This window comes from Drosophila ananassae, chromosome XR, assembly GCF_017639315.1.
Source record: "Drosophila ananassae strain 14024-0371.13 chromosome XR, ASM1763931v2, whole genome shotgun sequence".
Lineage (NCBI taxonomy): Eukaryota > Metazoa > Arthropoda > Insecta > Diptera > Drosophilidae > Drosophila > Drosophila ananassae.
The window spans coordinates 18,506,210-18,532,022 of NC_057932.1; the positions used below are offsets into that span (position 1 = coordinate 18,506,210).

The 25,813-nt window shown below is 33.7% G+C and overlaps 1 long non-coding RNA gene across 1 annotated transcript; it reads right to left on the reverse strand.

The window, feature by feature from the left end:
* Positions 1-18,926: 18,926 nt before the first annotated feature.
* On the reverse strand, positions 18,927-24,071 carry LOC116655110. The gene is made up of 2 exons (XR_004310261.2): positions 19,718-24,071; positions 18,927-19,617 (listed from the first exon to the last, which is right to left on the reverse strand). It is a non-coding gene; the product is annotated as an uncharacterized LOC116655110 (long non-coding RNA).
* Positions 24,072-25,813: the final 1,742 nt, after the last annotated feature.

Consider the following 25,813-nt stretch of genomic DNA (forward strand, 5'->3'; position numbering starts at 1 on the left):
ATATTAAAATTTAGCAGAGTACATTAAAAATAATTATAGTCTACTTATTATTTAATAATATTTGTTCCATTACTAATATTATTTCCATTTCATCCCACTGTGCCTCTGTCGACTGCGCAGCATCGCCGTCAGGTTCGAGGCCCGTGTTCGATGGCGCCAGCAACATGTTGCGGCTCGATCCTCAGTGGGATTCACACGCCAGCCAATCGCTTTAAGCGGCGCTTTTCAACTTTCATTAGAAATTATCGAATGTGCCGACGCCACGCCCACTTCAGTGGGTTGTGTGCGAATGTGTGTGTGTTTTGGATATCAGAAAAAAAAAATTTAACGGCAGAGATATCGCCATTTCCTCTTGCCCTTCCCCTTGCCGTTTTGCTAATTTTTTTTATTGAATTTTTTGTTATTGTTGTTGTTGTATTTGTTGTATATTTGCGGCCAGTTAGCACATCTTAATTCAATAATTGCCAATAATTGCCGTTAATGGTAGGGATGAGACAACAATTGGCTCAGAGCTCAGATCTCAGTCATTGATAAAAATCGAGGATATATATGTGAAATATATATATATCTGGCTGATGGGGAGTTAAGGGGAGGGAGGAGGAGGAACAATGCAGTTCTCTTATAATATTCATCGCATTTGTGTGTCACTGTCAGCGGAGTGCGTCAATTGTTTAATGCAAAACAACAAACAAACAGATGGGCAAACAAAACAAAAGCCCCTCCATCTACGGCCACTTCTATAAGGCACTGAGAAAAAATTATAGAGGGTTTTGAGGAGGTTCCTCAAATTATTTAAATTAATTATAATTATAAGCTTGATTTGATTTAATTTTTAATTTAATTTTTAGGAATTAAGAAGGGAAAGTTTCTTTTATTTCATATGATTTTTAATGCCTATACTTCAAGTAATTTTATTTAAATTTTTAGAAGAAGAAATAATGATTAAAATATATAATTTTTCCCAGTGCACTTATCCACTATACTATGGATACCAGTTACCATATCCTATAGCCATTGAACAAAAACAAAAGCCGAACCAAAGATGCCCAGACAAGCCATCAAGCAATTTTTATCGTTTCATTTTTTTTAAATTTATTAATTATTTATTTGTTTGCTTAAACGAGCGACGTTGAACGACCCTCGTTTTGTGTCTCAATTGTTTTTTTTATTTTTTGGCTCTGGCTCTGGCTTTTCGTCATCTTATTCGTGGCTTATCGTCGTCATCGGACGACGTCACGAGATATGGAATATGGATATGTGTACCATATAGACAGACATTAAATTGATAAACAGATGCGGCCGACAAAAGCATCAAAATCAAAAACAGATACATAGATACAAAGATAAAGAGATAAAGAGATGAAAAGATATATAGATACATAGATAGTTAGGTCGATATCCGGAATAGACTTCTGGCCTTCTTCGTTTCCCAAGAATCTGTTTAGAAATTCGGTCTATATCTTTTTTTCATTTCTGGTTTGGATTTTTAAACCGAAAGTGTATTTTCTACGAGATCAGTTCATTAAACCCAGATCTCAAGGTCATCTGTATGGGATCTTAAGTCATCTATTACAGAGCATTCGCTATTAGATAAGCATGTTTGAGTTTGATTAAGTTTCTGTGGCATTAATCTTAGTCATTCTGGTGCCATGCGGCGTATACTTAATATTTGAAAATCATTTAATAATTTTATTTATTAAAAATAAACAATTTCAGTCATAATCAGCTTTTAGGCATAATTATTTGTACAAAAATCATGTTTAAAAAGTTTTTTAAATTTATTTGTGTCACATGGCGTATACTTAATATTTTTAAAATAATTGCAATTTTTTAAGATTTTTTCAGTGTTTTGTTTTTAATTCAAAATGGAAACTATATAGAAGAACAAATTTCTTAGATGATCAAAGCTAACCGTTTTAAATTTTTGACAACATGGCGTATACGTTATATTTTGTACTTTACTCTTAAAACCACTTAAAAAATGTAGAAAAATTAAATGAAAATTCTGGAAAACATGTTCAAATATTCTCTATTTTATCCTATTATTTTCCTAAACAATTTCTCTCCTCTAACTCAACATCTATTTGTACCACACTACGTATACTTGATATTTTTAACAACTGTTATATTAAATATCTTAATATTAAAAATATGTATGTCTGCAGGAATATATATTTTTTCACTGCGCAATTAATCCTAATGGAATAATACTAAAGATCAGGTCGTCAGAGCTGAAGTTTATCAATCTCGTGTATCTCGTGCATACACTTGGGTATCCCTATCTATAAGATACTTTTGCGGAGGAGCATGCTGCCTGATGGCATGCTGGCATGTGGGGCTGGCTGACTGCCGCATTTAATTGTCAATTTATTTTATTAGAAAACAACGCGCGATTCAATTGGAGAACTGGAGAATCCCCATGACTCCCACACATTAGGAAGCCAAGGCACAATCTGCACTGATCTGCCCCAAGCTGATTTCGTTAAGATCGAATATATAAATGCATTATCTGGATGAGTCAGACTATATCGCGAAAATTTGATCAGACTTACAGGCTTTTTAATAGCTTATGCAATTATCGTTGAAACCACATGATAGCTGTAACTACTAATATGATGGGGCGCTAATTGGTGGCGCGGCACGTGCAAATATATATTCTAAATTCCCCCGATTTTCCTCTCTCTCTTTCTGTATTAATCAAATTCGTATAAAATTGCATAACCTTTCATCGCAACCAGCAGCAGCAGCAGCAGCCGCAGCAATGACAAGAAAAAATCCCCCAAACTTGCCAAAAACAAAGACTAAAAATCATCTCTAGTCATTGCAAGATACTTAATTTTTTCTAAAATGTTTATTTTTTTTATTATTTTTTCTGCCTCATGGCAAGCGGCTGACTAACGCAAAAGATAAACTCCTCCGACAGATAAGATATGTATAATATATTCACAGATCAACTTCTTATTCGCTGTCTAGGTTAAAACTCGAATTATGGAAAGATTATTTAAATTTTTCAAAAAGAGCTTCGAAAAGAATTTTTGTGTGTCTGGTGTCTGGGCTGTAAACTAGTTTTAAAGACACATATTTTGATAACACTTTTTGGGTTTTTTTTGTACTATTCTATCATAATTTTAAATTTTAATATATAAAGTTAAAAAAAAACTGTAAGTTATTAGAAATCTTAAATCTTAAGATATAAAATATAGAAAACTATAATTTTTGGATAAGTTACTAATTTTTTCTACTAACTAAAATAATATTATTTTAAAAAAAACCAACAAAAAAAGTGTTTCTAATTTAAGAAATACTTTAAAACAAATGTCCTTGTGATTAACTTTTTAAATTTCATTGTTATGTGAAATTTTTCTCATGATTCATGACTATCTGAAAGATTTTTTTAAAATTCTCTGACTAAATTCAAAGAAAAATCTCTAAGATTCGAGTATCTGAGAGATTTATTTTCTTTTTTTTTTCTTGTTATTTTTTGGCGATAAGAATGCGTTAGATTTCGTGGGTTTTTCTTGGGATTCTTCTGGCGAGTGTGGCGTGGTGTGTGGTGGGTGGTGAGTGGTGTGCGATATTTGCTTTTGGATTCAACAAATTGCAAATCACTTTATGAGGGGGCAACTGTAAATCTATTTCCATGAAAGCGACAAAACGGTTGTCAGCCAAACACCGTTGCTCGTACGGGAGCGGAGCATATAGGAGCGGTTATCTGAACGATCCAACGACTCCGACGACGACGACGACTTTAACCAAAGCCATGTGGGTCAGATGGGTGAGGAATATATGGGTATTTGCCTTAGCACCCGGCTACCGCACTTGAATATTTAATAACCATTTCAAGTTCACTGTCTCCCTGCCACATAATAAGTAGCTATACTTATTGTTTACTATTTTTTTTAGTTTCTTGAAACATTTCATCGGGTCTAGCAAGACTTTTTCATTTTCGTTTCATTCATTAATTAAATCAATTAATAATGGCTATAAATTAGCACTTGTCCGCTCTCCGCCGGACTCAATTGGATTTGAATTGGATTGATCCGAAAAAAAACATAGATGCAGAAATGAAATAAAAAGGTCTGATATTTTTAATCTCTAATAATAATGAGAAAAAAAAGAAAGAGCTCTGGCAATTAAAAATTAATTAAAATTCTCACGATAACCAGAATGAGAGTGCCTCGATAATATTAATTTCATAAATATTGATTTCTAAGCATGACACTTTTTTTGGGCTCTGTCCCCGGGGGTACTCCACCCAATTAAAAATTCAAATAGATCAGATAGAGTTCGAGTGAATCACTGTGAGCAGCAGTATGGTACTTTAAATAGATAATAAAATGATTATACATTTATTTTTGATTGCCGCCGAGCTGAGTCTTTTGTCTATTTTTAAGTAAACTAAACAAAATAATTGCATTGAGGGATTATTATAATTTTTACTCCATTTGAAATCATCATCTTGGAGCGTAAACAGCTCATTAAAAATGTAAATAATTACTCAACAGTTTAAACAGCTGTTGGTATTTAACGTGAAAGCTGTTTAGTTACTTCTTTTTTTGTATTTTTTTTTTATTTTATAAACTAAGAACTGTGCCTTGCGAATAAAATTTATTTAAAAATAGAACATGAACCGTTTACATGGCTAATTAAATATCCATTTACAATGCAGCTGAGTAATTTCTCACCTCATACAGTAAATAAAAAAAATGAAAATAGAAATAACATAAATCACACAAGATCATATGATACCTAATGGATTCCATTGCTTTTTGTTTAGTAACAAAAGACTTCTGTAACTCTAATGATGATTGAGTATGGGAATTTTTTCTTTCTTCCATCATTTAAAAAATAATTATTTTCGATGAAAAATGAAACCATTCCAGTAGTGTCTATAGTCTGTTCTATTGCGACGTTGCGACGAATTCGAAGAGCCAAGTTATTTTTGGCACGCGAGCCAAGAAGTTCAATTGTAGGCCCAGTTCTTTCTTAACGGTAATCCCATATCAGTCTATATCAACAGTTATCACTCTCCTTGGCTTGGAAGTGGCTTGGCAGGGACGGCCTGCTTTGAGTCATTAGAGCCCAGCCACTAAAAGCCATCAATCTTCCAATTCCAATTGTCTTTCTTGGACTTTCTTTGACTTATCGTATATTATATTATAGCGCCTTTAAATCCTATTCGATTCCATACGATCTGATCCGATTCGATCGGATACGATCCGATCCAGGCACGAAAGCAAGTGGGAAAGGCCAGTTGCGGCTTTGTAGTTTTGTAGAAATATTTTATATACTCTTATAGAGAATTTCGAGTTCTTGGATTTCAAAGAACTAAATTTAGATTTTTAATAATTTTTAATCTAAAATAATCCTCGTCCTTATAATTATTATCTGAGTGGGATTTGAAAGTGATATTATTTGAAATACCTTTGTTATAACTAAACCCTCTCTTTAACGGACAAGCGAACAATAAAAAACAATAAATAATAATCAACCTAAGACTTGTTTTCGTTAAAAAATAAGTTAAGATTAATATTTCTTTTTTAGAATTAAAAATCCACAACTAAATCCTTTTAAAAACCCATTTTTTAGCCAAAAACCTCTCTTAAACGGACAAAAAAGACTACAATTTCGTTTTCTCTATCACTTCCTGTTGTGTGAAATGTGGTCTAAATGCAAGTTATAAGCCGAGTACCCTCATTGAGAGTATGTAAATAAATATTATTGAAAACCGGCAGGCAGGCAAGGCGGCAAGACTGAGTTGGCAAACAGCCTGAAACCGCTTGGGGCCGGTTAAAACTAGAATCCGTGGACCGTTCGTCCGGCCCGGCTCTGTTCGGTTCGGTTCGGTTGAGTTGGGTTTTGGTTTTGGTTTCGATTTGGGGTTTTGGGTTGGGTTGGGTTGGGTTAAGTCGAAGTCAAGTTGAGCAAACACGAGAGCCAGCGCCAGAGTCAGAGCCAAGTTAAGCCAAAAAGAAAAGAAAGACAAAATGCGAAATACGAAATACAAAATGAAACTAATCAACTGGCTGACTGGCCAATATGCGACACCATTAGCTGATTTAACATCCTGCACCTGACAAAGAAAAATAACACTAATAAGTAAGCCAAGACCGAGGGAAAAAAACACACGTCCGGAAGACGTAGCTTCCAAAAATCCAGAAAACCCATTAAGTTGACTTAAATACGATAATGAGATTATGGCGCTCCCCCAGCAGGATTCTTCTTTGAAAAAAAAAATATTAAAACAAAGTAATACTCATTAAAAAGATATTATTATTATTTTTTAACATTTTTAAAGAATTATGGGAGAGTATTAAATTACTAGATTTTCTAGATTTCTTTTATATCTTTTGAATAGAAATATTAACAAGTTTTCATAAAAAATTTAAAAATATTTCCAGGGTACTCTATAAGTCCTTACAACTCCCCTTGAAAAAAACCAGATAAATAATATTTAAAAGCCAAGAACACTTTGCAGAAACTTCTTTGGAGAATCATAAATAATGACCTCTGCATTTCAGACTCCAACACACCACCACCCAGTGTATATTTGTTGTTTTTTTTTTGCGAAAATCGTGTCGCATAATTTTGCAGTGAACCGCAATCGACATAACTCATACGCCGCGTGTCCCAAATGGAGGTTAAAAGCCAATGCAGTCGGTGCAGTGCCAGTGCCAGTTCCAGTGTCTATAAATAAATCTTTTGCCGGAGTCGGCAATGCAATCGCAAACTGGTCTGGCCAGATTGCATTGGATCGGAATGGATCGGATCGGATCGGATCAATATAAAAACCGAAATAACGACCGGATCTCCAAAAACTGATTTTTGCAGCTTTGCACTTTTTTGCCGAAGAACCACCCGTCTTTTTTTATTTTCTTGCTTTTTGGATTTTGTGAAAAACAATTTCTTGACTCGACTGTCACGTCTTGTTTTTTGTATTTTTTTTTTGGTGGTCAAGGACGTACATTAAACCAGGCTTAAATTGGCGTGGAGTGGGGCCGAAAATACACATTGTAGTTGAGAGACAAAGGCCAGGCTAACAATTACATAAACTCAACAGGTTGATGAGGCTTGTCAGAGCAATGGGTATGCATAAACAGGAAAAACATAATTAAATAGTTCTTCTAAAGATACATAGATGGAAATATTAAATAACTGATACCCGGTACTTGTCTCTTTCCTGTCTATTTACAGAGTTAAGAGAAAAAATATATGATACCCGGTACTTCTTACTTTTCTTTTTATAAAAATAGACAATTAATAATTTATTTTTAAATAATAAAGTCCCAAAAAGACAAAAAGTATGATTTAAAATGATTTATTTAAAATATTATATAGAAAAAATCAAAAAATATAATAAATAATATATTATACCATTAAAAAACATTTTAAAACCCATATTAATTTTATAAACAATCTAAACCTGTCATAACAACTCCCATAATCATTCAAAAAACCTTTCTAAATCGTTTCTTGCGCTTATTTTGACACTGCACGTGGCGTATGCGCAATATTTTGTGGTCTGGTTAGTGGCTACTACCAACAAGTACTACCAAGATCACTGATTAATTTTTAGGTTCAGCCCCCCCTGAGATTTCGAGACAGCCACACCCCAAAAATAAGAATGTCGCTTTTTTGCCTTTGGATCCATTTCAATTGTAATTTTTATTTTGCTGTTCGGCCTTTTTATGCCACATTTTATTGGCCAACAATAAATGCTCAATTTTGTCTCTCCCCTCCTTATGGCTTATGCAAGGCCGTTTGTGATAATAATAAAAAAAAAAAAACATATATATATTTTTTAAGAAATTAACTGATCTTGGGCGGAATTGCATGAACCTGGCCCACTTGATTTTATTTCATTATTATTTTCCTTTTTGAAATTACGGCTCATTAAGTTAATGGCCGAGAGTCCTTAACGCTTTACCCTTTTTTATATAACTTTTTTTATAACCCACCTACCTACCTGCCTTTTCAATAAAAAATATTAAGTGATTTATTTTTAGAGATTGTTGAAATCAAAATCGGCCACTTTCCTTTATTTTTTATGATTTAAAATTATTTAAATGGGTTTAGGAAACTTTTTAATTGTAAAAAAAAATAAAATTAAATGAGAACTTTTATGATTAGTTTTTAAAAATTAATAAAAATGTTTTTAAGTCACTGTTCACTGCAAATACTTAGAAGAAAAGTACCAGGTATCATATATTTTCTTTTTTCTTATAAAATTAGACACAATAAAAAAAATATATAAAAAAAAAAACACAGTATATTTATTTTTACACAAACTGAAAATAAAACAAAAGAAAAAACACTTGAAAACTCTCACAATAGATCAATAGAACCGCCAGAACCATAACCGAAAAAGAACATCCCCCACAGACCCCAAAATTTAATTTTTTTTTATAAATAATAAACAAACAAAAAAAAATAGTCAAAAATTGAATGCCGGAGAGACCTTGACTATCAAATGCGAACTACATTTCAATGCTACCACCAGAGACACATTTGTGTCTATTATTCCAAATTCTGAGTTCTGAATTCTAGATTCTTGATTCTGTGGGTCTTGTGGACGACCTTCCCCTTCCCCAAAGCTGCTACTGTTCAACTGCCACACGCCACACAAATTGACGTAGTAAGCTCTTTCCAACTGGCTTGGTAAATATCATTTATGTACTTAATATTATGTATTTTTTTTTTATTTTGTTCAACTCTCTCAGGGTAAGTTTTTCCAAACAATAGCGTGAAAAAATTAGCACAGCTGGTTTAGGCAAAAAAAACTAAATTAAATAATATGAAAGGCAAGGGAATAACAAATATTATGGCAGAAAAAAAAAGAGAAGAATGAAACATTAAACAACTGAGAAAACTATTAAATATTACTTTTGATCGGATATTTATTTGACTTTTTATGTAAATTGCAATTAACAACAATTTGCGAACTATCTAATTGATGGGCATCACATTTTTCATATTTGTTCCGATCTTCTCGCAGGTGAAACTCGAAATTATTCATAATCCAGGCTAGACTTTGCTTAGCCTTCCCTTCCTGAGTGACCGATCGGATCCGATCGGAGCGGGAATTGAAGCGGGAAAAATACGTTTATTGTTTGCATGTTTCAATTAATGCTTTCGACATTAGAGTGGACCATTAGCATCCGTTTGCTAAGTGCCACCCGGTCAAAACCCCTTCAACCCTTTGGCTTAATAATTGCTAATCAATGAAAAGCTCACATCTTGCGAAACTTATTTTTTTGATGGGTGAATACCCTGGGAAGGGGTAGCAAGGTTTCAATGAATTATTAGAAATTATTAGGGTATTATTAGAAGGTATATATGTCCTGTTTCTTATCCTTTCTTTCTATTTTCTTTATAAACGATATACACTTTTGATTTATTTTTAGGATGGATCTCTTTTGAAGTTCTTACAACCATGTATGCATGTCCTTCTAGATCGAAAACTATTTGTAAGAGCATCCACTATTCGTTTAAACCCAAAAGTCACCTAGTCCAGACATTGTTTATCAAATTTTCTCATATGTCTGTTTCAATCTAGGAATTTATATGGAAAGATAATTAAAATTGGGGCCGGAGTTGTGGTTATATCGGATCTTTATTTGATATATATTTTATAGTCCGTCTGTCTGGGGGAGGCCTGTCGTCTTGGAATGGAAACCAGTTTCAATTTTTGTTTTTTTGGCATCTTGGGCATTTGCGGCGCCTGTGTGTTGTGGCTTTTTTTACTCAAACATTATGACAAATGACTGGCGATCCATCATCAAAATGTGCCAAACACTTTGGTAATTTATGAATGTCGCCGTGCCGAACCAAAGTTTAAATAAAAAAAAAAAAGTTTCTCTCGTAATTTGCACTGTTTCTACTGTCTATATCTATAAATATTTTTTGCCTTTTTTGACAATGGCAAAAATAGAATGCTTACAATAATTTAGCTGGAATAATTAATTGATTGATTTTTTGACAAAAAAGTAATAAAGATTCGAAGAAAAAGAAAGACAACGACACGCGTCTTATTTTTAAATATTGTTTCATTTTTATTAGATTTTTTAATAAATAATTATCAAGAGGATTAAGTCATAAACCCTTTTGTCTATTTACTGTGCTAATTTTTAAGAAAAAAAAATATAAAACCATGGCTAATATCGCTACTGAATATTTATTATGAGGTTAACCAAAAAAACCATAAAAACAGAATATTTATGATGGGCAGTAAAAAAATATGTAAGTTTGACAGCATTTTCAACAGCTTTAACTTCTAAACAAAAAATTAGTTATAATTCCGTGCATTTGTCCAACCGACTGACTTCTATATCTTGTTAACATTTATACATTTTTTTATTTCTGTTTTTCTATTGTTTACATTTGTTTTTTATGCCTCTGCCGTTTGCATGTGAATTATAATATAATTTATTTTTCTTTTTTTTATTTCAATCTTTTTAGCTGTACATTTTTCCTTGAAATTTTGCATAAAACTATAAAATAAAAAAATCTACACAATGATTTTTCAAGATGTTTACAAAAATAATAATCAACAACCGTTGCGACCACGCCTCCTATAACTGATCAGCCCCCAGCCCACTTTATGGTCAGCTGCACTGTAAACAAAAGTTCAATGTTTGAATACATTAAACCTAAAAAATATATATAATAATACGGGTGGAGGTAGGCCAAGAGCCCGCCTGGGTGCCTGGGTGCCTCCGTGCCGACAGTTGAACAAAATTAACAAAATGACCATTTTCAATAACACTCACGTAGCATCCGAGTCGATAAATTACAAAAAAAAAAAAACAAAAAAAAGATTCCTTCATTGAATTTTTGAATTTCGACGGTGGCAGCACGTCCAACAACAACAACAAGAAATACAAAACAATATATAAATAAAACAAAAATTAAAATAAAATAATTTAAAAAGTGGCAACAACAGAAGCGGCAACAAACGGGAGCAGAAAAAAAATAAAAATAAAAAAGAAAATAAAATAAGAAGGAAGGTTACACCTGACTTTTAATACTCTAAGAGAGGGCAATTATGCTATTAAAGGATAATGGTTAAATATTTAAAATTAAGAATAAAAATCAAATTGTTTTAAAAATAGAAAATAATTATCCAAAATGTATACTTTTCATTAGAAGTTTTTAATTAATATTCCATAATTTTAATAAAAAATGTTAGGCGTATTAAATGGCATAGAAAAATAAATATAATTAAAATAAGAACTATAAAATAATAATAATTGGGAAAAAGGCAAAAAAGCATCATGATAGAACCCTTTTTCAAAGCTTAAAAAATAAAGGACTATTGAAAAATAAATATAGACAAAATCCAAAATTTCCAGAGAATAAAAGACCCTATTTTTTAATTCTTGCCAAAATAAATGCCAAACCCAAGAAACCCAAAGTGGGAAAGAATGATGTGAACCCAAAAACTTGTCCAAGGCAGACCACTTAAAGGAAGAAAAAACTGGAAATGGGAATTGGAATTATGGGAAGGTGGAAAAAAAAATATATGTGAAGGCCAAGGACACACTCAAGGACGAGGACAATGAACGGGTCAAGGGTTTCTCCCAAAAAATGCACTTCCCATAATTATAGAAACTCCTTGAGAGTCTCCCCCCTTCAGAAATCAATTAAATAAATGTGGGAGAGTTTGTCTTATCGGAGGAAAAAATAAAAATTAAATAATAAAAATTATGAAAACAATTACCGGGCAGAACAATAAACAAATGTATAATTATTGACTCGAGTTTAATTTTAGAAATATCTGAAGGATAAAGTGATGATTTGATGTGGAGATTTATTCAAAAAATAATATATATTCAATAACAGTTCGAGATGATTTTTGAAAGCTCTTAAAAAAGTCTCAAGTATCGGGGTAATTCCCTCGAAATTTCTTTCTCTATCTTTTTATAAAAAAAAAAAACTCGCAAAAAAACTGAGTCATCGCCAGAAATGTCGCACGACAATAATAATAATTTTCAATCAAAGTTCGATAAGCATTTCGAGTTGCATTTTATTAATTAATTAATTAGTATCGGTGTCTGGATTTTTTCTCCCCTTTTTATTTATTTTTTGTGTTTGTTTATGGGATTCCTCTTTAAACCGAAACACATCGGGAATTGCAGACGTCATGAGACAAACAAGATATCACTTTTAGGAATCGATACTAAAATATTTAATAGCTCTGACTTCCAAGTATTTGAAATTCTATGCTTGACATATTAAGTTGAGTAAAGTGTTTTATTTTAAATGCAAATCATTGCAATTAAATTCTTTGGGAATACCTCGTTGGCCGCACACTTTCCTTATCGATAAGGGCGATAGGAACTGGAAATTGATAGTTGCCCTGATAAGAAGCAAATGAATTGGCAAATAATAATTATAATTAAACACTTTAATTCCTAAACAAAAAAAAAATATTGTAAATTATTTAGGGATTAATTTGAGATGGGTTTCTTGCCAAAATAATTCCAAATTTGAAATGTTTGTGAAGCAGGTGGATCGGGAATGGAGAGGTCAGTAAGGGGGGTGCCGGGGGCGGATCTGGAGGGGGCGGTGAAGCGACCCGCGCTGGGGTTTTGAACTGGTCTTGCCTACCTTACCGGTTCACCTTGTAAATCAGCGCCACACACTAAAAATACCAGTGATCCGAGTGCTCTTTTTTTTGTTTTTGTTTTCTTTCTGTCTGTCTGTCTCTCTGACTGTTTGTTGTTGTTTTTTTGTATTTTGTTGTTTATGTTTTTGTTGTTGTTTCTTATGCAGTCGGCCGACTTGAAGTTGGCCAACATCAACAATATTAACAAAATATCTGCCAATGGCCCCTGAACCGCTTCTAATAGTTTTCAAAAAAAAAAAAAGTCAGTCGGCCATTTTGTTTGCAAATTTTTTTTTTATGATCCCTCCCCTCTTGAACCACCCCCTCTTTTATCCATCCTTTTGATTTTGTTTATGTTTTTTTTTTGTTAAATTTTTTTTTTGGTTTTTGTTTTTTGTTGCAGGTTTAGAGTTCTTCGAACTCGGCGGGGTTTTTGAAATTTCATGAAAAATTGCCCAACCCGCTGACAACAACAAGAGCAGAGCAAAGCAGAAGAAGCGCCATTGTACATAGAGAGAAATTGGAAGTGGTTTTAGGAAAATTTTAAAGAGTTTTTTGTAGAAGGAATAGACGAAGAAATTTTTGTACTAATGATTTTCAGGAGAATAATAATTTTGATATAATTCTGCTTTAATAAATTATGCAATTAATAATAATAATAATAATGGAAAAGTAAGACATGGAATTTATGAAATATACTAACTAATTATAAGTTTTTTAAATATTTAAAAAATAAAATAAAACCAATTAAAAATAGAGGCAATTTCTTGAAATTTCTTAAAGAGTTTCTTAAAAAAGTTCCAAAGACCTATAAACAATAAAATCCCTTTCAAATCCTTTTCAAACTTTGAAAGCCAATTCCCCCCTTATTTTTCCACAGTGCACTGAGAAAAAGGCAATCATCTTTGGGCCATCTGGTGAACGATAACAAAGTGAGAAGAAGTCAAAGCCAAGATTTTTGCCATTGCGGAAGTTTTATTTAAACGAGTGTTTTATTTCTTTTGTGTTTTTTGGCAGGAAAAAAAAATAAACGTGCCTGAGTCCGTTGCCCGTTGACCGATTTGTTTACTTCAAAAAATAAAAATAAAAATAAAAATAAAAAAAATAAAAAAATTAAACCAAAGGAAGAAGCAAAAAGAAGCAGTAACACAAAGAATATTTAATAAGATGTCTCTTGAAATTCAAAATGTCCGTAGTCCGTACATGATTATTTCGCAAGAAATTCACACACAACCCGAAGTATGTTTGTTTTTGGTTGAAATAGATATAGTATAGATAGATATATAGATAGGTGGATGGATGTATGTGTGTGTATTTGTGTTTATATCTTTGGGCCATAAATGCGTACACATGGCATTTGTAGAACCGGCTAACAAGAGCGATGTGATTGTCTTCTCAGGGTTGGCAGTTTCTTGATCCCCCCCGAAAAAAAATAGAAAAAAATATATATAAAGAGAGAAAAAACCACCTCAGTTCCTGCTTTTGTTGTTAGTTTGTTTTCTTGGCTTTAAATTATTTAATTTTCAATTTTTTTTTTGCCAACTATCCGTGTGATTCTATGCTTGTAAGTGGATTCCAATTAGAACGCGTACTCCGCTTTCAATTCCAATCAGTTGGAATGGCCTTGAGAATGCCGCACGTTTCTGCAGCAGCCAGAGGAGAGAGGGGGGGGCGGAGTGGGTGGTGCTGTAGGGTGGACCAGAGAGATACACAAATGGGGCAATTATTCTTATCAGAATATATTACTCATACGCACTGTTGTAGAGTTCATATTTTTTATATTTTTAATTTTTAAAGCCAGTAGATTAAAGTTTATAATTATTTAAAAATTTTAAAAATTAGTAAAATATTTACTTTCATCTTATTAACTTCAAAAAGTCATAATACTTAATAATTTTTCAATATATTACTCATACGCACTGTTGCTTTATGAAATAGTTCCATTAAAATCAGTAAAAAAAAATATATTATAGCTCATTTTAAAATCTAAAATTGTTTTAGAATATTTAATACATTTTCTTGCCTTAATTTAAAGCCATAACAATAAACAAGTTCTATCTCAATTATGCACTTAATTATGTTTTTACATTTTTGGCAAAATTCCATTAAAAGTGACGTCGCAGAGACTTAAAGTGCAATGTTAAGGCAAAAACCAAGAAGCATGAATAACAAGAAAATAAAATAAAGAGCAACATAAAAGGACTCAAGAATGAGAGACCTAGAACATAAAAATACCAGAGAAAAAGCCACAAATAAAAGTGATCAGTGGGACATTGAGGAAATGGCTAAAATGGGGACACTACAAATAAAATTGAGAGAAGGAAAAATAAAGGAAATCAAGAAAATTGTAAACAGAAAATAGAAAACTGAGTGAAAATAAAGGAAACAGAAAATGATGGCAACGAAGAGGAACAAAATAAGAAACAAGAAATGTAGATTAAGGTCAAGAGCGAAAACAAATGTAGGCCGTTGAGGCGAAAATCAAAAAGCAATTAAAGGTCTAGGTTCGAAAAACATACATTTTTAAAATATTTTTTTTTTTTAATAAATATTACCTATAATAGAAATCTATGTAGATCTATGTATTTTTACTAGAATTTTAAATAAAATAATATTCTTTAAAACCTTTCAAGCGACCACCTGGCGGCTACTTGATTTTTATTTTTTGTTGGGAAAATTTTCATACGCCCCGTGGGCCGAAGAATTTAATTTATTTTCCCATGCCCGTTGAGTTGAGAAAGAGCCGTGTAGACAGAAGACTTGAGATTTGAGGCAATGCCCGTGACATTCAGTAGTGGCGTTGCATGTACCACATGTCGTATGAGTAACATTCACACTCTACTCTCGACAGTCTAGACTCTTGTAGACTCTATAAATAAAACCCATTAGGGTTCACTCTATTCAAAAAAAGACTCTTGCATGGGTTTAACCGAGAGAAGGAAGCCAGGCAGAACTGTGCTTGAATACAGGTTCCAAGTTCTAAGTTTCTGTCAGCGCCAGCCAGTTCTGAGTCCAAGTTGAATGCATTATGTTAAAGAACAACCTTGCTTCTATGTTTAGCCGCAATGCAATATTGCAGCTCATGATTAGCAGGGTCATTGGATCAATGCTATATGTCAGATGTGAATGACAGAAAGTGTAATGAGCCTGCCTAGCGATTGGATGGAAGAAACTGGGCTTTGCTTTCCTGGTTTTTAGATTCTTAAATGGAAAAACCACCCACTGACATTTAGTTTCACTTTCTCTAGGGGTTTTTGTTTAACTTTTCCTTTCACATTTTTCTCATTTTTGCTTTTATATTTTAATTAAATTTTTTAATCTTATGAGAGACTCAAAAGCTTCTTTTTCTTAAGAAAAGAAATATGAAAACTCTTCAACTATTTCCTTTACTATTTCTATGTTTATTTTTCAAGAAATTTGTTTAAAATATCATTATATTTCTTGTTATTAATTATTTATTTATTTTTTCGTCTTGGCCACAGGCATCTTAGCCACAGGCATTTATCTTGGCCATTTTTTGTGTTTTTTGTTGAGTTTATTTACTTTGAACCTGTTACAGAAGTTGGTCTCAAGTGGCTAAATTCCTAAAAGCTAAGAGCCGCACCCCCGAATGGCTTTCCATCTTGAAGCTGGTTGTGCCATTCTCTTACAAAAATTTGTTCATTAAAAAAAATATAAAATACATACTTTTTTGACTATTTATGTTTATTAAAAAAAAATAAAAATAAATAATAAAAATTTGTAATTTCCTTTTCTAAATTCTAGATTTATAATCAATATTTTTTCTTTGAAATTACCCCATTTTTTCAAGTGTAAAGCCAAGAAAAAGAGAGATCAATTAAGCCAGGTGCCTTTGCCGTTCGTTGGCAATTAAATTCTTGCCGGGGCTCTAATGTATGTCCATAGTGTTAATTGCTAATGACTGACTCAATTCAATTGAAATGTCCACATACGACACTACTATAATATCCGACTCATACACCCTGAGATCATGATCATGGGGGATCTATCCACCTATCTATCGATTGGCATAACAAAATCCAGTTACATCCAGTTAGAAAATCTCTTGATTCGAAGGTCTATCTGTAATATATTATACTATTCACAGGAAAAACCTCAAATGGAAAGCTAATAAAGATAAACCCATCAATAGATTCGCCGCTAAACGAAAATTTTGTTTCTGCTCCAATTTGCAATTTGCAATTTTTGTCAAACAAACGATAAAATTCAATATGCCATGCCTCGGATTGTAAACCGTTTATTGCGCAAATTGATATCGAACTCTAATTGCATATTAATTAACCGCAACACTGTTACTCGACGACAAGCTGGACAAAAAATTTTCCACCCGCCGAAATATTTACGATTCGCAGGTAAATGCTAGAAAAATATTCGGAATTCGTATATTCGTATATTTTTTTGCCCAACTGGCACGATCGTTTATTATATAGTTCGTCAGATCGTCAAAGTTTTTTATGGGCCACTGTAGCCAGACCCCGGGCCATAACCAATTGGGCAAATAAATGTGCCTGTCTTCCCTGCCCTGCCCCTTCCTGGACATAAAACTCTGTCTCGGTCGGCTGGCTTTTGCCAAGTTAATGCCACATCTCGGGTGGGTGTGTGGTCAGCAAGGGGTTAACCAGGGGTCAGTCAATTTGCTTTAACACTTTGAGACAAAGCCCACAAAAAAAAACAAATCATGAAAGGGGCTTGTGGAGATGCCTTCCGGATACACTGCAAACATCACTGATCACTGATTTCTCTTAAATATTTTATTTAATAATTAATAAATAAGAGAGCCAAGCCGGACGACAGCATAAATCGAATTTATGGTCCATTAATCAGGCGAATTTGTTTAGCATAATTTTTTTCAAAACGAGTTTCCAATTAATTAAGCTCATTTGGAGATTTAGAATTCATTAGGTCTTCATTAGTATTTAATACGATTTTGTATCCTATTTTTTTTTTTGGGATGAATCATTCTTAAATATAAAAGAAGAAACGGAAAGAAATCCAGAGTGGATAATTAGATCAGGTATTTAAAAATAAGTTTAATTAGTCAGAACTAGAACCAGTTAAGAATTATACCATTTTTGATACTAGAAAAAATACTAGACAAACTAGAACCGCTTGAGAATTATAACCGAGAGGATATAATCAAAGTTTCTTTAAGAAATTTATAAGAAAAGTTTACTTTTTATACAAAATTGTCAAATAAAAAAAGAATAACTTAAAATATGTTATTAAATTGTAATAGTTATTTTATAACCCCTTACCTGGACTGTTTGCGACTCTTTTCCTTGTTGAGAAAATTAAGAAAACAACAATTTTTGCCGTTCACAGCATAAAATACAGATACAGATACATCCACAAGATACAGACACCCAATCTTGACTTTGAGCTTCAATTAGCATGGAGAAATTCCACTCCGCTTTTGGTTTTGGATGAGAGATCATCTCCGAAGTTACCCAATTACCCAGTGATTCTATTATCCCCTCCCCCCACTATCTAGTACTAATACCTCGTAATACCATATACTTAATAGAAATAAATAAGTTAATATACAAAATTATTCATTGAGGCATGAGAGATGGTGGGGGATCTGATCTAAACGGTCGTCGATCAAATTTCTTCCTTATATTTTGTATTCTTTACAGTCAGTCAGTCTGTCGTCGTTTTTCCACAATTATTCAAGCCCGGCAATTAGATGGGAGCCTGCAATTATCCGGACAAATTATCCAAAGCCCGAACTCCTATCCGGGAGACTCGTCGGCTGACAGCCTTCAGATGAAAAGTGGTCGCATGATTGCGGCGTTTAGCTAATATTCTTATTATTAAAGCCCAAAAGCAATTATGGCCTTACGGCTAATTGAAAAGAGTTTTCGGCGGGCAAAAAAAAATATTAAAAAATAATCAAACAAAAGCCCAAACCAGCCAAGCATATCCGAAAGATGGCTTCGGTTCGGTCGATGGTCACGTGTTTCTCTTCTATATATATTATATATATACACCGTTATACCTGCGATACTATAGCTTAACCATGATCCGTAATTCGTAATCCCATATCCGTAATCCCAACTTTTGCAATTGTGATTGCGATTAAATTATAAAAAAAAAAAACCGAATAATTCTTTTGCGTGTCGGTTTATAATTCTCCTTTTTTTTCTTTTTTGTTATTTTTTATTTTTTGGTTTGAATGTGGAGAAAAAATTTGTTTGTTTGTCTTTTTGCGCAATAAAATGTGTTATTTATTTATTTGTTTGTTCCTGAAAATATTATTTATTTAATTAATTTAATACTCTTCTCATTTATTTATTTACTTAATAAGCGAAATGCGAACGGCACTCGCTGTTTGCACTCTGCGTGTTTGCTCTTCTCATTTTGATTAAATGCTGTTTCTTTATTTAATCAAATGAGAGTGGGTGGTGGTGGTTGGTGGGATGAATTTTTTTATTCTCTACTCATTTTTTGTTGTTTATTTTTTATAGGTAAAATAGGCAAGAGGAGGTGGGGGAAGAGACGAGCTGGCACGACATGCGACAAATTAAAAATTGCAACGTCAGAGAAGAGCAGGAAATGAACCCATTCAAGGGGCTGAATGCCCTCGACAGGGGCGATTCCCAAGAAAATGTATTGTTTTAGCCAGAAATACCTACAACTCTTTATTAATAATATATATTATAATTTATTCACTTGTCACCAATACTGAGAAGTACCAACTTGACGGACAGATTCTTTTCATTTAAATCACATTTCATCAAATAATCGAGAAAGTTTTTGGGGAAAATGTATAAAAATATTTACACAGATTGCACAATTTGAAACATTTTCGAGTTAATGGCAAGTAGAACCCTTTTCGTAATTTTTATCTCACAACTAACGTCGTATTTGACGTACACTTTACTCGGTTTAAGGGCAAATATTGATCTTTCTTTTTTGCACTTGTAACAAGATCAAAAAATGTGACGTGTGTCCACCATGAATTGCAATGAGAAGAGTAAATAGATAAACTATAAAAAAAAAAAAATAAATAAAAGGAAACTATTAGAAGATACTAGAAGAACAAAAAAAATATAAAAAAAAAAATAACTCAAAAAGACAAACACGCACGCGCTTTCGGGGTATCCGTAAATGTATCTGTATCTGTATTTGTATCTAACTGCAACTATAACTTTCGGATAACGTTCGTGTACGACGTTTAATGCTCACTAAACGCTGCACTGACATTCTGTTTATTTGCATTTCGTAACATTATTTTCTTGTTCTATTCGTACGAGTATTCGTCCGAGCAGTACTCGTATTCCTATTCCTATTTTATTTATTTTTTTTTTATTTTTCTATCTCTGTGTATTTTGTTTTCTTTTCTCATTTATTTACATTTTTCACTCAGTTCAGTTATATAAATACGATAAATAAAGGCACCTAATTCATGCAATTTACCCACCGGGCAGGGCCAGGCCACCAATGCAACAACGTCAAGTCAAATATAGCATTTGCAAAAAAAAAAACAAATATATATACACGAAAAACAGAGAAAATATATAGAACTGAACAATGTCCATACAATAACAGGGTACAAATAGTAGGTACTTGGCTACCGTTTTGTATATTGGCCCATAAAACCCTGTTTGCCTTAACTATTTTTCACATTTTCAAAGCAAACACCCAGGCCTCAGCCTCACTTTACACTCCCATAATGGGGGGCTTCACTTTGATTTCCGACCCACCTCCTGTAAGGCGCTTTATTTTAATGGCCAGGGTATTAATAAACTGAATAACAACGAGCTAAAAGTGCCTTCGAGAGTCTAGTATAGGTGCTTTCCTCATTAATTATGTAGTGCGAGCCTTAGGAAGCCAATTTCAAGCGCTGAATGAAATGCATTATGAATTAACGGGGCGTATGAGCAATGCGCAGATTCTAGATATGGAATATTAAAACTTCTTCGATTATTAATTTTAAAACTATACTTTTTCTTGTTTTAATTAATTTGTTAAGTTTTAAAAACAGGAGCCTATTTAGACATTATATTCAGTTACGGTACAACGTGGCGTATGATTAATTTACACACATTTTTATTCTTAAAGCGGCTGGGTATATCTTGGATTATATTCTTCCAATCCTTCAACGGAATATACCAAAACACTTGAAGATCTATTCCCCATCGATCTGCATCAAAATTTGGAATCGAAATATTTTTTAGATTTTTTTGATATTTTCGATCGAAAAATCGAGAAATCCTGTTTTCGCCCTATATGGGCCAGAACGATGTCTATATCTTTTCCAATTCTCATCCGATTCTTAAGCGAAGTGTCTTAAAAGATTTGTAGATCGATTCCCCATCGATCTGCATCAAAATCTGAGAACGAAATATTTTTTAGATTTTTTTGATATTTTCCTGATGGGACCCCTTACGGAAATCGAGAAATCCTGTTTTCGCCCTATAAGGGCCAGAACGATGTCTATATCTTTTCCAATTCTCATCCGATTCTTGAACGGAATGTTTTAAAACGTTTGTAGATCGATTCCCCATCGATCTGCATCAAAATCTGAGAACGAAATATTTTTTAGATTTTTTTGATATTTTTCTGATGGGACCCCTTACGGAAATCGAGAAAACGAGGTTTCGCCCTATAAGGGCCAGAACGATGTCTATATCTTTTCCAATTCTCATCCGATTCTTGAGCGGAATGTTTTAAAACGTTTGTAGATCGATTCCCCATCGATCTGCATCAAAATCAGAGAGCGAAATATTTTTTAGATTTTTTTGATATTTTCCTGATGGGACCCCTTACGAAAATCGAGAAATCCTGTTTTCGCCCTATAAGGGCCAAAACGATGTCTATATCTTTTCCAATTCTCATCCGATTCTTGAGCGGAATGTTTTAAAACGTTTGTAGATCGATTCCCCATCGATCTGCATCAAAATCAGAGAGCGAAATATTTTTTAGATTTTTTTGATATTTTCCTGATGGGACCCCTTACGAAAATCGAGAAATCCTGTTTTCGCCCTATAAGGGCCAAAACGATGTCTATATCTTTTCCAATTCTCATCCGATTCTTGAGCGGAATGTTTTAAAACGTTTGTAGATCGATTCCCCATCGATCTGCATCAAAATCTGAGAACGAAATATTTTTTAGATTTTTTTGATATTTTCCTGATGGGACCCCTTACGGAAATCGAGAAATCCTGTTTTCGCCCTATAAGGGCCAGAACGATGTCTATATCTTTTCCAATTCTCATCCGATTCTTGAACGGAATGTTTTAAAACGTTTGTAGATCGATTCCCCATCGATCTGCATCAAAATCTGAGAACGAAATATTTTTTAGATTTTTTTGATATTTTCCTGATGGGACCCCTTACGGAAATCGAGAAATCCTGTTTTCGCCCTATAAGGGCCAGAACGATGTCTATATCTTTTCCAATTCTCATCCGATTCTTGAGCGGAATGTTTTAAAACGTTTGTAGATCGATTCCCCATCGATCTGCATCAAAATCAGAGAGCGAAATATTTTTTAGATTTTTTTGATATTTTCCTGATGGGACCCCTTACGAAAATCGAGAAATCCTGTTTTCGCCCTATAAGGGCCAAAACGATGTCTATATCTTTTCCAATTCTCATCCGATTCTTGAGCGGAATGTTTTAAAACGTTTGTAGATCGATTCCCCATCGATCTGCATCAAAATCTGAGAACGAAATATTTTTTAGATTTTTTTGATATTTTCCTGATGGGACCCCTTACGGAAATCGAGAAATCCTGTTTTCGCCCTATAAGGGCCAGAACGATGTCTATATCTTTTCCAATTCTCATCCGATTCTTGAACGGAATGTTTTAAAACGTTTGTAGATCGATTCCCCATCGATCTGCATCAAAATCAGAGTGCGAAATATTTTTTAGATTTTTTTGATATTTTTCTGATGGGACCCCTTACGGAAATCGAGAAAACGAGGTTTCGCCCTATAAGGGCCAGAACGATGTCTATATCTTTTCCAATTCTCATCCGATTCTTGAGCGGAATGTTTTAAAACGTTTGTAGATCGATTCCCCATCGATCTGCATCAAAATCAGAGAGCGAAATATTTTTTAGATTTTTTTGATATTTTCCTGATGGGACCCCTTACGAAAATCGAGAAATCCTGTTTTCGCCCTATAAGGGCCAAAACGATGTCTATATCTTTTCCAATTCTCATCCGATTCTTGAGCGGAATGTTTTAAAACGTTTGTAGATCGATTCCCCATCGATCTGCATCAAAATCTGAGAACGAAATATTTTTTAGATTTTTTTGATATTTTCCTGATGGGACCCCTTACGGAAATCGAGAAATCCTGTTTTCGCCCTATAAGGGCCAGAACGATGTCTATATCTTTTCCAATTCTCATCCGATTCTTGAACGGAATGTTTTAAAACGTTTGTAGATCGATTCCCCATCGATCTGCATCAAAATCTGAGAACGAAATATTTTTTAGATTTTTTTGATATTTTCCTGATGGGACCCCTTACGGAAATCGAGAAATCCTGTTTTCGCCCTATAAGGGCCAGAACGATGTCTATATCTTTTCCAATTCTCATCCGATTCTTGAGCGGAATGTTTTAAAACGTTTGTAGATCGATTCCCCATCGATCTGCATCAAAATCAGAGAGCGAAATATTTTTTAGATTTTTTTGATATTTTCCTGATGGGACCCCTTACGAAAATCGAGAAATCCTGTTTTCGCCCTATAAGGGCCAAAACGATGTCTATATCTTTTCCAATTCTCATCCGATTCTTGAGCGGAATGTTTTAAAACGTTTGTAGATCGATTCCCCATCGATCTGCATCAAAATCTGAGAACGAAATATTTTTTAGATTTTTTTGATATTTTCCTGATGGGACCCCTTACGGAAATCGAGAAATCCTGTTTTCGCCCTATAAGGGCCAGAACGATGTCTATATCTTTTCCAATTCTCATCCGATTCTTGAACGGAATGTTTTAAAACGTTTGTAGATCGATTCCCCATCGATCTGCATCAAAATCAGAGTGCGAAATATTTTTTGGATTTTTTTGATATTTTTCTGATGGGACCCCTTACGGAAATCGAGAAAACGAGGTTTCGCCCTATAAGGGCCAGAACGATGTCTATATCTTTTCCAATTCTCATCCGATTCTTGAACGGAATGTTTTAAAACGTTTGTAGATCGATTCCCCATCGATCTGCATCAAAATCTGAGAACGAAATATTTTTTAGATTTTTTTGATATTTTCCTTACGGAAATCGAGAAATCCTGTTTTCGCCCTATAAGGGCCAGAACGATGTCTATATCTTTTCCAATTCTCATCCGATTCTTGAGCGGAATGTTTTAAAACGTTTGCAGATCGATTCCCCATCGATCTGCATCAAAATCTGAGAACGAAATATTTTTTTTTAGATTTTATTGATATTTTTCTGATGGGATCCCTTACGGAAATCGAGGTTTCGCCCTATAAGGGCCAGAACGATGTCTATATCTTTTCCAATTATCATCCGATTCTTGAGCGGAATGTTTTAAAACGTTTGCAGATCGATTCCCCATCGATCTGCATCAAAATCTGAGAACGAAATATTTTTTAGATTTTTTTGATATTTTCCTGATGGGACCCCTTACGGAAATCGAGAAATCCTGTTTTCGCCCCATATGGGCCAGAACGATGTCTATATCTTTTCCAATTCTCATCCGATTCTTGAGCGGAATGTTTTAAAACGTTTGCAGATCGATTCCCCATCGATCTGCATCAAAATCTGAGAACGAAATATTTTTTAGATTTTTTTGATATTTTCCTGATGGGATCCCTTACGGAAATCGAGGTTTCGCCCTATAAGGGCCAGAACGATGTCTATATCTTTTCCAATTCTCATCCGATTCTTGAGCGGAATGTTTTAAAACGTTTGCAGATCGATTCCCCATCGATCTGCATCAAAATCTGAGAACGAAATATTTTTTTTTAGATTTTATTGATATTTTTCTGATGGGATCCCTTACGGAAATCGAGGTTTCGCCCTATAAGGGCCAGAACGATGTCTATATCTTTTCCAATTCTCATCCGATTCTTGAGCGGAATGTTTTAAAACGTTTGCAGATCGATTCCCCATCGATCTGCATCAAAATCTGAGAACGAAATATTTTTTTTTAGATTTTATTGATATTTTTCTGATGGGATCCCTTACGGAAATCGAGGTTTCGCCCTATAAGGGCCAGAACGATGTCTATATCTTTTCCAATTCTCATCCGATTCTTGAGCGGAATGTTTTAAAACGTTTGCAGATCGATTCCCCATCGATCTGCATCAAAATCTGAGAACGAAATATTTTTTTTTAGATTTTATTGATATTTTTCTGATGGGATCCCTTACGGAAATCGAGGTTTCGCCCTATAAGGGCCAGAACGATGTCTATATCTTTTCCAATTCTCATCCGATTCTTGAGCGGAATGTTTTAAAACGTTTGCAGATCGATTCCCCATCGATCTGCATCAAAATCTGAGAGCAAAATATTTTTTAGATTTTTTTGATATTTTTCTTGGGGACTCCTTATTAAATCAAGGGAGTTTGTGGTTTCGCCCTATATGTGCCAATTCTATTATGGATTATACGCTTATAACTCTTAATGAATATACAATCATACGGTTAAAGCTATATCCAGCTGTAAACCGATCTTAACGGGTCATGACCAGTTCAAAGCGGTATGCGGTAACCCGGTGGGATAATTAATACAGCTTTTTATGATGCAAACAGTTTCGATCGGCTCCCGTCAGCTGTGACCAATATTATTAAACGGATTGTAGTTGATTCGTATGAACAAATGCCAGTTATATTATTAAAATGCATTTCAATGAGAACTCGAAGCTGCGATTTGCATAAAAAACAGACAGTGCGTTTCAAATAGAAAGTGGGGACCTAGTATATGCTTTACTTGAAAATATTTTGAAGTCAGAGATGTAGTTTGGAAATAGTATTAAATTTTTATAGACCATATTTTAGAGTGTCTTGTGGCCTTGCCTTAATGAACTGCACTGTTCATTGTTATCGTTTAAAATCGATCTGTAGTAGTTATGGCTTAGATATATTTTTCATTCCTGGTATCCGCGATGCACTTTCAAAATAAAATTTGCAAATAGAGCTGGGGGGATTTATTAGTGTTTATATTTTGAATTTATTGTTTGTTGTGACTCGGGCTGTTTGTTTCTTG